The sequence below is a fragment of the Molothrus aeneus genome, chromosome 15, assembly GCF_037042795.1.
Source record: "Molothrus aeneus isolate 106 chromosome 15, BPBGC_Maene_1.0, whole genome shotgun sequence".
Classification (NCBI taxonomy): domain Eukaryota; kingdom Metazoa; phylum Chordata; class Aves; order Passeriformes; family Icteridae; genus Molothrus; species Molothrus aeneus.
The window spans coordinates 18322709-18338736 of record NC_089660.1 but is presented as its reverse complement, the minus strand read 5'-3'; the positions used below and the strand labels follow the sequence as shown (position 1 = coordinate 18338736).

General features: G+C 43.9%; 1 long non-coding RNA gene across 3 annotated transcripts in view; it reads left to right on the top strand.

The window, feature by feature from the left end:
* The first annotated feature begins 583 nt into the window (after window positions 1–583).
* Window positions 584–16028, top strand: part of LOC136563112 (uncharacterized) — a 113967-nt gene continuing 98522 nt past the window's right edge. Inside the window, exons 1-2 of one of the 3 annotated variants that reach the window (XR_010784603.1) lie at window positions 8131–8223; window positions 9767–9876. This is a non-coding gene — a long non-coding RNA (uncharacterized lncRNA). Of the gene's footprint in view, window positions 692–8130; window positions 8224–9766; window positions 9877–16028 lie in introns of those variants that run through there. The other 2 variants (XR_010784601.1, XR_010784602.1) reach the window with 2 other exon arrangements.

Below are 16028 nucleotides of genomic sequence, written 5' to 3'. Positions count from 1 at the left end.
ACCTGTGTTTGGCCAGGAACAAACACACTCCAGACAAGCTGGAAATTGGCTATCCTGCAGGAAGCCCAGCTCTCACTCATACTTAGATACATGTGCTATCCACAGACTCTGCTCTTGAACTATTTATTTATTTATTAACCCCATTTCCATAATTTTGCTTCACACAATTAATGAAGGTTTTTTGTATAAAAGCATATGGTTCAGTGATTCAACTGTGATAGTTCATGTACAAAGAAACTGCTCTTCCTATCCTGATTAAATTGTCATAATAATTGTTTCTCGACCTCACTGCTGAAGATGAATCCAGCAAATACACCCAGTTCATCTTTTCCTTCCAGGTCTAAAGCAATTTCCATTTCCAGCATCATTCTACCGCTGTGGGCCCCTTCTTTGGGCTACCGGGCTTCACATGGGAATCTTTGCAATGTGGTCGATAAAGTATCAGGGAAACATCCCCTGCTCAGGCCCTTTATCATCGCGAGGCTCCAGCCGTGCCGGTCCGGGGGGATCTGGCACCGCCCGTGTCCGCCCGTGTCCCCACCGCCCCCGCACCGTGTCCGCCCCCGGTCCGCCCCCGGTCCGCCCCGCCCGGCCGCACACCCGCACCCCCGGCCGGCCCCGGCTCTGCCGCTGCCCCGGCAGGGCCCGCTCGGAAGGATGCGCGGCTCGGCAGGACGCGCTGCGCGTCCAGGTGGGTGCGCCCGGCGGGACCTGGGCTGGGGCGGTGCGGGGCCGTCCGTGGGGACGGGCCGGAGCTCGGGGGGAGGAGGGAGGGCGGTGCTGAGGTCCGCGGTGCTGCGGGATGCGCAGGGCCGGCCAGGCAGAGGGGCCGGAGGGGCCCGGGAGCCGCCCTGCCCGAGCAGCTGCGGCGGGGCTGGGGCCAGCGGAGCCGAGCCGGCGGCCCCGGCTGTGCTGCGGGAGCGGGGCTCGCGCGGGGCCGGGATGTGCGCGGGGCCGGGACCGACGGCGCTCCCGTGCTCCCACCGCCCCGCTCCCAGCGCCCCGATCCCATCGCCCCGCTCCCAGCGCCCCGCTCCCACCGCCCCGCTCCCAGCGCCCCGATCCTACCGCCCCGCTCCCATCGCCCCGCTCCCAGCGCCCCGATCCCATCTCCCCGATCCCACCGCCCCGCTCCCAGCGCCCCGATCCCACCGCCCCGCTCCCAGCGCCCCGATCCTACCGCCCCGCTCCCAGCGCCCCGCTCCCAGCGCCCCGATCCCAGCGCCCCGCTCCCACCGCCCCGCTCCCACCGCCCCGCTCCCACCGCCCCGCTCCCACCGCCCCGCTCCCACCGCCCCGCTCCCAGCGCCCCGATCCCATCGCCCCGCTCCCACCGCCCCGCTCCCACCGCCCCGCTCCCAGCGCCCCGATCCCATCGCCCCGATCCCATCTCCCCGATCCCATCGCCCCGCTCCCAGCGCCCCGCTCCCTCCGCCCCGATCCCATCTCCCCGCTCCCATCGCCCCGCTCCCACGGGCCCGCTCCCATCGCCCCGCTCCCAGCGCCCCGATCCCACCTCCCCGCTCCCACCTCCCCGCTCCCACCGCCCCGCTCCCATCTCCCCGATCCCAGCGCCCCGATCCCATCTCCCCGATCCCACCGCCCCGCTCCCAGCGCCCCGCTCCCACCGCCCCGATCCCATCTCCCCGCTCCCATCGCCCCGATCCCGGCTGGGACCACGGCGGCTGCCGGGGGGAAGCAGCCGCACTTGCTCCTCCGAGCCGCTGCTCCCTGAAGGCAGTGCTGGGCTCCTGCGCCTCTTCTTCCCCGAAAACCAGACACTGCAGAACGTATCAGAGATGAGCATCAGCCACTGAAACGGCCTCGAACGATGGGGAAAGGAAGCAGGGGTGGGAAAGGGCTTCGGGAGACACCCGCTGAGGTGTCAGGCATGTGGCATCCCTTGTGGCTTTGCTCCACTGCTGGCAGCAAGGCTCTGGCAGCGTGAGAGAGGTCATTTTTGGCATTTATTTGAATACTTGAGCACAAGGCATGGCACGTAAAAGGACCACTAAATTTAATTTTTTTTCCCTCAACTGTGACAATTCAGGAGTTATGTCTGTCAAGTTGCTCTTGGGCAGAGCTGGTTGAACTTTATTAATAGAGTGTTTTCAGTCAGCAAGTGTTGTTTAAAATCAAAACGTTTGTGGGAATTTTTCTGTGTCAGCAAAGTTTCGGTTAGGAACCTCCCTGGTTTCCTGCCAGTGTGCTTGGCTCCATGGCTGCCTGCCTGGGGGCTGCTGCAGAGCTGGGCCTCCAGCCTTTCTGGCTCTTGGAACTTTGACAGGCTGCTAGGAGAGATGTCTGGGACTTCAGGGAGCTAGAGAGGTGGGACTAGAATACCCACAGAATTTTGTTCAGCTTATTCTTGAGTGTTATGAGAATATGACAAGTGTGTGGTGGAGGCAAATATTATCTAATGTTTTCCATTAGGATGTAAATCTGTTTCTTGGAAAAAGTTCCTGTTCTTTGTGATCAAAAATGCCACTTCTTGTTCAAGTCTATTTCTACTCCCAAATCAATTAAAGCAGCCAGCATCTGTTTGCTAGACCATCTCTGTTGACACAATTGTTTTCTTAGGAATCACCTTTCAGGTGTTGATAAGGGTTTGAACAAAGGAGGTGTCTGAAGGTAGTTAGAGCAGAATTTCTACCACTGCAAAGTCCATTACATGGTGGGAAGATGAAGATTGAATTGAGAAAATTCATAGAGACTTGGTTGTAAAAACTTGAATACAGCTGGCTGTGAGAGCTGCTGTTCCAGAGTGAAATAATCAATGCCCACTGTATGGGGCCAGAATGAATTATTACTGTTTTACCTGCTGGTGTTCTGTGAATTCAAAAACTGCTGTCATGTGTCCCAGAATAATGACTGTGTATGTAATGTACTTTGTGTTGCTAAATATTTACCTCTATTTAATGATTTAATGTTAATTATTGTGCTAACCATATGAATTCTTTTAAAAAAAATTCATGGCTTAAGTTTCCATTAGAACTGTTAAGCTCATATTCTTTATAGAAAACTTGTGTTGCTAATCTTAAAATGCTTCATTACAGAAAGTTACATTCTGAACTATGTCGCTTCTTGACCCAAACTGATTCTTTTTGTCATCAAGCTCTTATTCATGTCATTTCTAAAATTACAAAATTAGGATGGCTTGATGTGCTGAAAAATCAGCTCATCTTCAAAGACATTATTGCTGACATTTAAAAAAAAAAGGTTTGGTGGTAAGAAACCTTGTTCATTTCTTCCATTTTTAAAGTTTTTTTTTTGTTTGGACCTCTTCATTTATAGTTATTGGCATGTTATGTTCCTTGGTTTCATACTGGGGTGGGAAAAGTGTGAAGTGCATTGCTTGAAACAGATTGTCCCATGGGGAAGGACCAGGGTGGTTTTGCTGCCTGTGTGAGGTTGTGGGGTTTGACACCTCACAGAGTTCATAGTGCTGTCATGGCTTTTTCTTGGTTTTCTTTTTCAGAGCAGTCCTTATAGTGTGGCTGTAAAATAGAAGCCATTGTTGTCAAGTCTTTGTGCTTAATGCCTCTATTTTTCTTCAGCTCCAGTAGAAACACATTTCTGATACATGTCTGTGTGAAGGTTAAGCTTTTCTCCACTTCTGATAAGAAAAACAATGGGAAAATTCAAGCTATTTGGCAATTTACTTGCAGCATGATCCATTATGTGCATATGTGTTAGCGATCCTGGTAACTAAGCAAGGAAGTGCAAAGTTAACAGGTTTTTTTCCTTGCCAGTGAGGTTCTCCTTTGCTTTTCAGTCTTACTTTGTTTGTAATACTGTTCAAGTTAATGTACTTTTTGAATTACTTTGGGAATGTCCAATAAAAGCTAAGTTGCAATAATCTGTTTATTAAAAATGAACTCAAGTACACTTCTCCATGATTTTGCAGTTGTTTTTATGAATGTACTGTAATTGGAGTTTGCATTTATTATTAGAATGATTGCAGTGTGACTCTTCAGTGTGCAGCTCATTAAAAACAGTGATTTAAATACAAAATATAGTTTCGTAAGATATATCTTTAGTTAAATTAAGAATTTCTGCAGAAAAGAAAATTAAACCATAGATCTAGTGAATTAAATTTTATATAAAAACTGAATAAATAATCCCTAAACAATACTAATATATGTAATAATTAGCATATGGTAGTTTCAAATGCATATACATTAACATTTGGATTGAGGTTCATCCAGTGTGAATTTGAGTGTGATTTAACATTGGGAAAGGGATTAGCAGCCAGGTCTGCAGTTCTTTTCCCAGCTCCCTTCATAATTCAGCACACAGTGTTTCACACCTAGTGAAGGGAAGAGTGCATTTTCTTTTTTTGCATGTTTGTGTGATCTAAGAAATATTCCAATGTTCATAGAATGTGAAATGTAAGAGGCAGATAGAGCAGCAATGTAACTTTTGCCTGAGAGCTCCCCAAATTATCTCTCCTTACATGCTTTGGTGCAAGTGACAGTACAAAATAGAGGACAGGGAAAGTCAGCCCCCTTGGTAAATAGCCAGATTTTTCATTAGCTGAACTCTGGGTGATCTTCAGAGTTGTAAAAAGGAGTGTGATTGCAGCAAATAGCAGGAAAATATTGACATGTATGACTTGGTATTTTGGACACCAGGGAGCTGAGGCTGCAAACTGCAGCTGTGAAAGTACACAGAGATCTTCCCCAGATTAAATGGCAAGGCCTAATTGATTTTGAGGCAGCTGGTTTTAGTTGTTTCAACAAGGAGCAGATTTAATTGTTCTATAAAAGCTTTGGCATAGCTGAATGAAGACAGTTAAATGTTGTTAATTAATTGCACAAAGAATTGTATCTGATTTTAAAACATTCCAAGGATCTTAAGCCCTGATGATGAAATTGTATGCTCACATGGAATATTGAACACTCCCCGCATTGCTTTTTAGACAGAAGTTCTCAATGATGGAATGTATCATTCAGTTCAAACCAATGCTTTTTAAACTACTGTGGAAGGAAGAGAATGAATTTTTTGATAGGTAGCATGTATTTTTGAGCGTGCCCTCTGATCTTTTTCATCTGTGCACAGCTTAATTTTTTCTAATGGTTTGAATTTCATGCAGCTTGCCTTTCAAGTACTAGAATACTAAACCTCTGAGATCTCTGAGAAAAGTGTAGGAGTGAATTTCTAGACTCCAATTCCTTGGAGTCTGTTTTCAGATGGATTTTTGTTATCAGACAATTCTTAAAATTTATGATGAGAGGCTTTTTTCAGAGATAATTAGGAAATGTGAAGGTCTAGTTCCATTAATGTTGATAAAATTTGGCATGAAAGCCTTCTAAACATCTTAGGAAGTCTCAGCCTAACAATTCCTCTTCATTCTAGAAATGTTGGGAAATATTAAATACAATCTGCTTCTAGTAATTCTGGAAAATGGTAACTACAAAGCCTGATGTTTGAGCAATCCTGTCTTTTTCCCCCATAGGGCATTGTGGACCAGGAATTGTTCTCTCAGAACTGACTCAGGAAATGGGTCTGGTGAGCGTCCTTTTTCCTTCTGCAAGGGATGCTGGTAAAGCCATTCATGAGAAATATTTCTTAGCCATGAAAGGATTAAAACACCTTTCTTCTCTGACAAAAATACATATAGACACAGGAAACTCTTAGTGCAGGGACTTGTCCAGTACTGCATGGATCAGTTCTCTCATCACAGGCACCAGAACCTGTAAAGCAAAATGAACAACCAGTTGTATTTCTGCTCATGAGTTTCTTTTGCCTACATCTTAACTTGAAGAAGTTCTCAGGCCTGTCCATCCAGAAAGAGGAACAACCTTGAAGGAAAAAGATGAGGCAAGCCAGGAACCTGTTGAGGCCTGCATTTAGTGCTGGGCCATACTTTTTCATTTCTGGTGTCAAATAATTAATCTGCCAAATATCCGTCTAGTTTTAGCAACGAAGAAACATTGTTTGTTCACTCCTTACTTTTCTTGGGATGATTATTCAAGACCTTCAGCAAAGCCTTGTAAAAGAGCTGTCCCATTTTGTGACACCTCTCTGAAGAACACACTGGTGTTTGTGTGCTCTTTTGAAGGAGGTGAGGCTTTTCATTATTGAACCTAAATTGCTCACATAATTGCCCCTATTTTTTTCTGACTTGATGAATTCTGTGCTTAAATGGATTACATGGCACCCAGTTAAGCTCCAGTGGCCAAAAAAGGCTCAAAGACAAAAATTCCAGTCTTCTTTCTTCCACGTCTCTCTTGCTGTCTCTCCATCTCTCTGCCATCTCTTTATGTCTTGCCATAAAGTTTGGAACTGTGTAAATTCTGAGATTGTCTTCTTTTTTTATGTTTTTCTTAATTTAATTGTATCTCAGTTTTGCTGGGCCCTACCATCTCAGAATTATTTTATTGAACTAGGAGAAACCAAGAAGAAAGACAAATTCTTGTGGTAAGGCAGCACTGTCAAATCAGGCCAAAGTGTTTTTCTCCTTGAGCAGTTCCCTCATCCTCTCTGTAACATTTTGGGGTAATTAAGTCTGTAATCTCTCCAGAGCCTTGGCAGGAGGGGGTGAAGGGCTTTCATTTGTGTGTTCCACAAGTGTAAATTTTATTACTTGTGAGTTCTGCTTGCTGTTTTCTGCAGTACTTCCTTTACTTTAATTATTGTGGGTGAAGAAGTGCAGAGAAGCTGCTGGTCAACAAATGGAAATTTAGCCTTATTTTTAGACTAGAGATTGGAATAAAAAAGAAGGCTCTAGATTTAAAATGGTGCATACTAGAGTCTTCCTTCTGCAGTGAGCTGGGGATTATTGTGAATGACCAATTTCTTGTAGCAAAAACGTTCTTAATCCTTGTGCATGTTTGATCATGTTCTTTGCCATCCACTAGCTAACACATGAAAAACAACATGCAACTTAGAAGTGTAGAAAAAGCTTTACATTTTCTCCTTTGTTTCTTGCCTTTCTAATCTACCCTGGGGCTCTGTGGTGTTAGCAATCTTCCACTATTTTTTTATTAAAAGTGAAAGGTTTTAATATACAGGTTTACAGATGAAGTAGCTACTGACTTCTAATCCAGTGGCTGTACCAGACCTGACAAAAAGTGAGAATTAATTTTAAGAATTGCTAGGGAATTCAGATTGCAAGGAATAGATAGCAGAAGAATTAGTGAGCTAAATAAAGGAAATATTCCTTTTAAAGATTAATTAAATTTTCTTGGCTGACAAAGACTGAAATTGATTCTTTGAACTGAATCTCGTTAATATGGAAATATTTACCAGGGCAGGATTTAGGGCAGAAAAATCGTTGGTTCAGATATTTTAGGATAGACAGAAGTGGGAGGGACTGACCCTGCATTATATGGTACATATGTAAATTTGTTTCTATGTACAAGAGCTTCAGTGCCCAGGGAACCCAAACTGCTCTTCTGCACTTGCAGTTTGAGAACCCTGAAGTTTCTCAGACTTCTGTTTCTTTCAGTCTGGAAGGGATGCTCCAAGAAAAAAAAAAAAAAAAGAACAAAGCTCTTTTACAAATTCACCACAGTATAACACACACATCTGAGGAAATTTCAAATTACAAGGTAATTAGAAAAACATTATGTTGATGTTTATGTTTAATTATGGCCGATTAGCATAATTAGCATCTAAACAAGGAGAAATCTTGTCGTGGATGTTGAAGCCAGGCACGCGACAAGAGCCCACCGCGCACATGCGGCCGTGGTTTGGTGTTGGGCACCCCCTCTCAGAGGGGCTTTGAATTTCCCACACAGATGCACGTGATTGGTTGGGGTCTTAGCTCCGCCCAGCTCACTGGCCAATGGAATGTTTGCATTCATGGTTCAAAGGGATTGGCGGGGATCCCCTGTTTGACTTCGAATCCAGCCTATCGTTGTCTTAGTCAGGCACACGGTCACTCTGTTCCCTAACGAGCTGGGCTGGGCCACTCGCTGTCCATTGAGGCCAATCTGTCTGTGTGGCTCACAGACCAGCTGCTGCTCTCACTAAAGCTTAGAAGAACCTTAAAGCTGGGTAAACAAAAATAGCTGATGGGTTCCTAAAGAGATTGGCTGTGGCAATATGCTTTCATTTCAGAATTCTTCCTGAAAATGTTTGTTTGTGTCATTAAGAGTTTTCCAGATGATTTCTTTGACAGATGCTCAGTTACCCCAGTATTAAAATGAAGAAGTAGAGCTGGCAATTCTGTGGTTCTTGATCAGCGTGAGAGTCCAGCTTCAGCACAGCTCAAAGGTAAATACTTGTAAACCACAACATTTGAACTCAAACAGTCTGTGCAGAAATGAACCTGCCAATATATCTCACCCATAAAAGCTCTTGAGCTCAACCGAGGGAAAATGACTGGATGGAGAGAGAGGGAACCACTTATTGAGATGTTCATCTAATCAGGCTTCCTACCATGTATGCTTTGGAGTTTTGGCATGCAGGGGGTTAATATTTTAGCAGAAATGTTCATTAAACAATTTCAGGTTACTTTGCATTTCAATTTTTTATTTCAAACATTTAGCTGGGTTCTGCTATATTGTGTTATATTTCACAGCTGGGTATACAAGATTTATTCTTTTAATAGTTCTGTTCTTTTGACGGTTATTCATTTATGTGGTTTCCACTGTATTTCCCACATTACTTGGCTTTTCTGCATTTTAAATACAGAAAAGGAAAAGTAAGATGCATTTTTGAAGAAGCAGCAGTTAATTCACCTTAACTGTAGGGGACAGTCATAATGTAGATGTTATAAAGAGAATGTCAGTAAGATGAGATGAATTGATCTTGAGAAAGAATTCTGTTGGAGCCTCAAGCAAATCTTTAGCAAGAATTGTCACAGTGACTGAGGTTTGGCTTCACTTGTGTAGCATGCCTTCCTTGCTTTCTGGACGACAGTACTAATCTCCAGAATATTTTTACCTCTTCAGGTTTGAAATGTACTTCAACTTTCTCACTTACTATTAAAAGGAAAGTTAATGTACTATAGTGGATTATTTTTCCATTAAAGCAATGTGTTCCTTTCAGTTGTCAAAGCTGACATGTTCTTTTAAAATCCAGTGGACTTCTCTAATGCTAAGAACAGGAAGTACCCCGTAAAAGTGTACTGGTACTCCAGGTATTTTCATGAGCAAAATTCCTACTAATGAGACTTCAAAGGCAGTGTGGCTCTACAGTAGTTGTCATTCTGATCTGTAATTTCTCTTTATTATAATAATATTCTTTTTATTTTTATTCATTTATTCCTAAATTATTTTATTATACCATTATAATTACTCTTTTCACTTTATCTGATGTTGAGGATTTCTGTTTCCCTCTTATCCTGCCTGATGGGGGTGTAACTGCTTGGAGAGGCCCCATCACTGTAAAATGTGCTCTGAGGGGTTGGGTAGGAGATTGTATCCCAAGCTTTTTATATCCATCCTTAGTGACAGCTGGAGGAAGCATTTGTGTGTGTATGGAGCAGCAGGCAGAAATGGGCAGTGCATTATTTATATTTAAGCACCTGGAGCTTTGTTATCAGTAGGAAAAATGTCCAGGCTGACCCTTTGCCAGCTCAGCAGTGTGCTGTGGGTGACCACAAGCCTGGCTCTGCCACTGCACTGTATTGGGAGGGTGAAATAGTTAATTACTGAGGAAATGCTGGATAATGTTTCCAGCTGATTTATTGGAGAGCACTCGGAACAGAAAGAAATAACCTGTACTATAAGGATGTGGTGAAACACTGTAGGGTGAATTTAAGAAAACGGTTTTGTGTTGATTCATTGTCTCTGTTTTTCCTCCACCCCATCAGTGGACATGAGTCAAACTGGTGATAAACCTATTTCATACACTGCTTTTGCCCCTGGCATGTGCTCCTATGGAACCAGGCTGGGATAAGAGGAGTTCTTCAAGGCTCTCCTGGTATGTAACTATTCAAAGGATGTTCCCGAATTCCAGCCCCACTCTTGACCCCTAGAGTTCATTGCAAATGCACTTTCAAAGTGATTTTTTTTCAATAGTTTGATTACATTATTTACCAGTGTCCTTTAGTTTGCAGTCAAATTTTTGTTGTGTTCTAGCAGGCCTAGAACATGTACAGGAGCCCCTCATCTGCATGGGTAGATTCCCATGGTCTGGAGCGCAGTATTTGCCAGCTCATCTAACAAACACTGTGTGTGAAGGCATCTGAGCTCCCTGTTTTGGTACTTCTGTAAACATTTTCAATCAGGCAGGCTGAGCTGTGTGTGCAGTCTGCAGCTCAGAGGCAGCAGAAGGCAGCACTGGGTGCTGCTGTAGCAGCTCGGAGAGCAGCAGATGGCACACTGCCCCCACGCTGTAAATCCTCACATACGGGTCCTGCTGGCAGCTCTCCGCAAACTGGCAAGAAATTTGGAAGCAGAAAAGTCAGACATACATCAAATGACTAAGTTAATACAGATTTATATAAATGTTCAGGATTGCTTGGATTGTTCTATTTACAGAATGGATAATGGAAATTTTGCATGCTTCAGTCATGTTGTAATGATTTTTTTTGCTCATATGCTTTCATACTGACAAACAGAAAATTGTTAGACAATGGTGAAGAGTCTGATGTAAATGTAGAACAAGTCTTCTATATAAATATATAAATTTTGTTCAATAATTAACTCATAATCTTAAGCATGTGCATGTAATAAAAGCAAACTCATTATAGGAAAAGAGAAGTGGCTAGGTAAATGAATGCATTCTTATTAACCAGCCCACTGGGGCTTACTGTCTGAGGAAGGAGAGCAAAACCTCAGAGATTTCTTCCATGATGCTGTAATACACTTTTAGTGCCATAACCATTCCAGTACAAAAATGATGCATCAAGATTGACTGGCTTTGGAACCGGCAGACTTTTGAATGAACATATACATAATAAATTTCTGTTGAATACTGGACTGGACTCTCTGGTAACTGTGCAGGACTGGTCTATCAATTGTCTATCAGTAGATATTTTGTTTTAATGCTGGCATGACTTAGTTTTCATAGTGTCACTGTTTTGTGGTGTATTTCTAGCAGGGTAGGAGGAAGAAAGTTGTCTGGAAAAGCAGTGCTGCTAAGCAGATATTTGCCCTCAGGGGGGAAAAAGCAAAAGGAGGGGTTTGTAGCCTTCCCTGGAGCAGTTCAATGTGCAGCTATTCCCGGTTCTCCTGGGACAGGCTGGATCAGCAGCCTGTAGGATGGGCAGGGGTTGGCTGTGACTGCCTCTAAATGGCCATAAAATATTGCCAGGGGTCAATAAAACTGGTAAGTCTTGCCGATTAATGTATCAAAGGAAATGCAACTGAGCGAAGGTAGTAGTTACTGAAATTTCTTCAGTTCACTTAGAATCATGAACTTGAAACAAGTTTAAGGCACCTTCATACTCGGGAGTTCTGACTCTTGTAACAGTTCCGTTTCCACATACACATTGTCACAGTGATTGTAAAAAAGAGATTGCTTTGGTTGAAGATTTTTCTCATGAGATTGCATTAGGAGTTATTCTGGAAGTGAAAAATAGTTTTAGTTCTTGGACATTATAGGCATAGAGGCAGGAAGTTCTTTTTATTGTTAGTTCAATTGCATTGTACTTTTCTGGGGAATGCTTGTAGTCGTTTAACATTTTGTGATTGAAACCAGAATCATTTAGTGGCCAGTGCAGGAGGAAGGCGCACACAGGAGGTGGCTGTGATCCCGGTGCAGGCGGGGCGGGCTCGGTGCCGGTGCCCGGAGCAGGCGGGGCGGGCTCGGTGCCGGTGCCCGGAGCAGGCGGGGCGGGCTCGGTGCCGGTGCCCGGTGCAGGCGGGGCGGGCTCGGTGCCGGTGCCCGGAGCAGGCGGGGCGGGCTCGGTGCCGGTGCCCGGAGCAGGCGGGGCGGGCTCGGTGCCGGTGCCCGGAGCAGGCGGGGCGGGCTCGGTGCCGGTGCCCGGAGCAGGCGGGGCGGGCTCGGTGCCGGTGCCCGGAGCAGGCGGGGCGGGCTCGATGCCGGTGCCCGGTGCCCGGAGCAGGCGGGAGCAGGCGGGGTGAGCTCGGTGCCGGTGCCCGGAGCAGGCGGGGTGGGCTCGGTGCCGGTGCCCGGAGCAGGCGGGGCGGGCTCGGTACCGGTGCCCGGAGCAGGCGGGAGCAGGCGGGGTGAGCTCGGTGCCGCCGCTGTTCCGGTGCCCGTCGCGGGGCCGAGCCCAGCGCGCGGCGCTGTTGGACCGGAGTTCAGCGGGACGAGCGCGGCCGCCGGGAAATGTCACCGTCCTCTCATCCGGTAGCTGCGTGTGCCAGGGCGGTGCTTGTTTTGCCTGTTAATTTTTTTATTAAAGTGCACTTAGGCAAGCTCTTTACTGTGAGCGATTACCGGTTCCCTGCTCGGATCCTTCGCAGCTAGCGGCAGCCCTGAATGAGCTCAGAGAAGTCCTGGGGTGGTTAATCCGTGCCGGGTACTGCAGCTTGAGGGAGCCCTCTGGAAGTGAAGATCCCTGGCAATGGGGTGTTCCAGCAAGCCGTGGGGTTTTTTTGCCCCATCTTTAAATAGCAGTGATGGGGACCCACGGTGGGAGAGCAGAGTGAAAATCCTGGCTGCAGGGTTTCTGGGGAGCAGCCTCATGTACCCGTGGAGAGATAAAGTCACCACCTGGTGCTGGAGGGGTGTCGGTTCCACAGTCTGGGAACCTGGGCTTTTAGACTTGGCAGATCTGCACTATCATAAAAAGTATCTCAAGGGTTTAGAATTTAGACTACAGTGCGTTTAGGGGGGAGGGATAAAATAGCTTTCTTGCTGGATTGTGTTTGCGGCACCTGAAAGCCAGACATGTATAGCCAGGTGTCACCTAAGCACTGAACACAGGCTTGTCCTCTCACCTGGAAGGGGCATTCTCTTGTTATTTTGAGATTTCTTCAGTATGTTTATATCTCTTTGATTACATTGCCTGCAGACACAAAGCATGACTTAGCAAAAAAGAGAAATACACTTATTGTGCAGCATGCGACCACTTTTCCCCTGTGCAGTACGAGAGCAGAGATCTGCAGCAGTCCCATTGCCTTCAGTGGGATCCTTGCGAGTGGAGGAGTTGAGCTGTGAATGGCTGAACAAAAGCTCTGGGCCCTGGCATCTCCATGATTAATGATATCTTAACCCTTATGAATGATTATCCTTTCCTGGCTGTAAAATACATACACTGTTTTATTTCATTACCACGAGGTGAAGATCCAACACTGACAGGTGCTGGGAATTAGCAGGCAGTTTTGAAATTGTTCTGTGCACTAGAAATTAGATCTCATTTTAATTCAGCTTTTCCAAACTAGTAAATGAGGTTAATGCCATACATATTCAGCTGATATGGATGAAGAAATTGATATAAAGTAGATCAACATAGCTACAGGGCTACTTTAATTTATACGTAAAGAGGCAGTGATAAATGAAAGTAATGCAGTAGTGGTCACTAAACTCCTCAGCCATCAGGGATTCAATAGTGTTAGCTGCTCATTAAAGACATGGTTGGGGTTACCTCAAATAGAAATTTGATAAGAAATAGCCAACTAACCCTTAATTATCAAAACATAGAAAATACTAATTATGCCTTAATTAGCTTTTCTTTTAATGTACTGAAATTGTTACTTTTTGTGTAGCACAAATGGATAGTTATATCAACAATAAATAGGTTGTTTTAATAACTTTCTTTTACCTCTGGGAAAACCACACTCCAATTTTAATATGCAATAATGCTTCTCTCTAGCCTGTAGGAGATGAAAATTATTAAGTAGCTCTATTTTTTGAAGATCTTACAGCAGCTTTGGGAAGAATTATTTCACTATGCATCAATTATTTTTAATTGAACTGAATATATTTCAGATTGCATGAAATGCCTCTCATTTAAGTTTAACATTTAGAGTTTGTTAAGGAAATATTACAGTGAGAATTGGATGCAACTTATTTCTGTGGAATATTCTAGGAAGAATAAAAAACAGTTGTTTCAGAAGAAAAATATTGTCACTGGTATTTTTCCCTTCACTGGGCCAAATCTCATTTTTGCTCTGTTTCATAGCTCCCACACTGCTCTCATCCAATCTCTCTGCAGTTTACATAGGAAAAGAAAGTCGGGATTGGCTTTGGTGGGTCTGGGATCCTCTGGTGCTGATGGAAAGCTCCAGCAGCTGTTGCACAATTCCTCTCCCCGTGAGGCACCCAGAGCTTTGCCCCGTGGGTGTGAGCAGGAGGGAGCAGCCCAGCACAGCTCCCTGTGGTTTATCAGACACAGCAGGTTTGTGCTTTTCCAGCTACAGGATGGCAGGGAAGCACTGAGTAGTGCCCACCATGTAAAATCCAAATTCACTTAACAGCCCATACTGAATTAAATAGAATGTAAGTGTTAGTACAGAAGTCAAAATAAGTAGTTCTTAGTAACAAAACCTTGGCAAACTTTAAATCACAATGTCTGCCCTTTAACTGCTTTTGGAAATTTCTTTATTGAATTTCTCCATTACCTGGAAATTCTGTACAAACAGCAAACAAACTATCAGGACATAGAGACAAAAACTCAAAACTTTGTGGAATCATAAACACCGAGTTCCTCATTAGGTTGAGTTGTACAGTGTTCTTCTCTTTACATGTCCTCAATTCCATCATTTTTATGTGGTTGTTTTATATGTGAATTGATGCTTTTCTTCACGCACTGTAGAGCACATTCCTTTCTGCCTTTGCTTGGGAAATTTTTATTCTCCTTTCTCTTTTCTCCGATTTTACATAGTCCTGCCTTCCTCCTTCTATTACAATGACGTTTAAAACATTTAAGTCCTTAAAACCTCCTTTTCTTTTTTTTCCCCTGAATTGCACTGTATTTGCTGTTCTGTCACTTACACCTTTGTCTCTCTCACTCGTTACCTTTGGACTCCTTGCTCATGAAACCAAACCTGCATGAATCATTATAGAGATATTCTTTACTCACATGTTTGCAATTAAAGCACTGGTTTAAGTGCCACACTATTTTATTTTAGAATTTTATAACATGAATAAGGCAATACTGACAATAAATAATAAGCACAGTTCAGTTCTTCACTTGACTGTTGCTGAGCTTTATTTTGTAGCTCCTAATAAAGGCACATTATCATGTTCAGGGATTGCAATTATCACTGAAATGTGTATGTCCATTAACTGCAACATTAGGCTGAGGGTATAATTACTGTCTAGAGCCAATATCTGTGTGAAGTTACATCTATGATGCTATTAAGCTATAAGCAATATTTGTAAAACTAATATTTAAACATTTCAGAATTGATTCCATCACTTGCCAATTTAAAATCTAATCCTACTTCCACTCCAAATTATTGATGGTTTAAGTGTTTGGCAAATAAATAATTGAGTTATTTGGATGTGAGTATAATTTGTGATGTGAGAGAGAATACTGTTTTTCTAATAGCAAGTGCCCAGAACGAACTGAGCTGGTGGCAGGAGGAGAGAGAAGCTATGGTGACAACAAAATGCTGATAAAGTAGTGGTACAGTGTGTCACAAAATGCTGCAAACAGGATGAATTTTTCTCAGAGTTACATTTCAGACAATTTAGTACAGCAATTTAACAACATAAAAACCTGCTGCATGCTTAAAGGACAAGAAGGAAAAGACTTTCCTAATAATATCACAAGTGTGTTTTGAAGAGGAATGAGGTTGAGTTTGTGCATTTATTTGCTTCAGGAAAAATTCTAGTGTTTCTGCTGACAGAACATGAAACTGCCTGTGAAATTAGGTGGATAGTTCATTTGCAAAACTAGTCTAAGTCGCCTGCCAGTAATTCCACACATGGAGATGTTTGCATCTGTAATGAAGCAACCTTTTGATACATTTTGTTTTTGTATGCAAAATATGCATAGTAGTAATTGACTTTTAAGTGCTTGTGTAAATTAATATTCTGTTGTATTTCCTTGGCATGTGAGTGATAGCCACTCCTTTGGTTAATTTGGTTACCTGTCTCAGTAATGGATAGTTAGGGAATGCTGTTTGGCAGTAAATGTTAAGAGAATCAGTCTTTCAGCATTTTACATCTTATTCTGAATTCAAGTGTGTTTCAGATTTTTCTAGGAGAGAGGA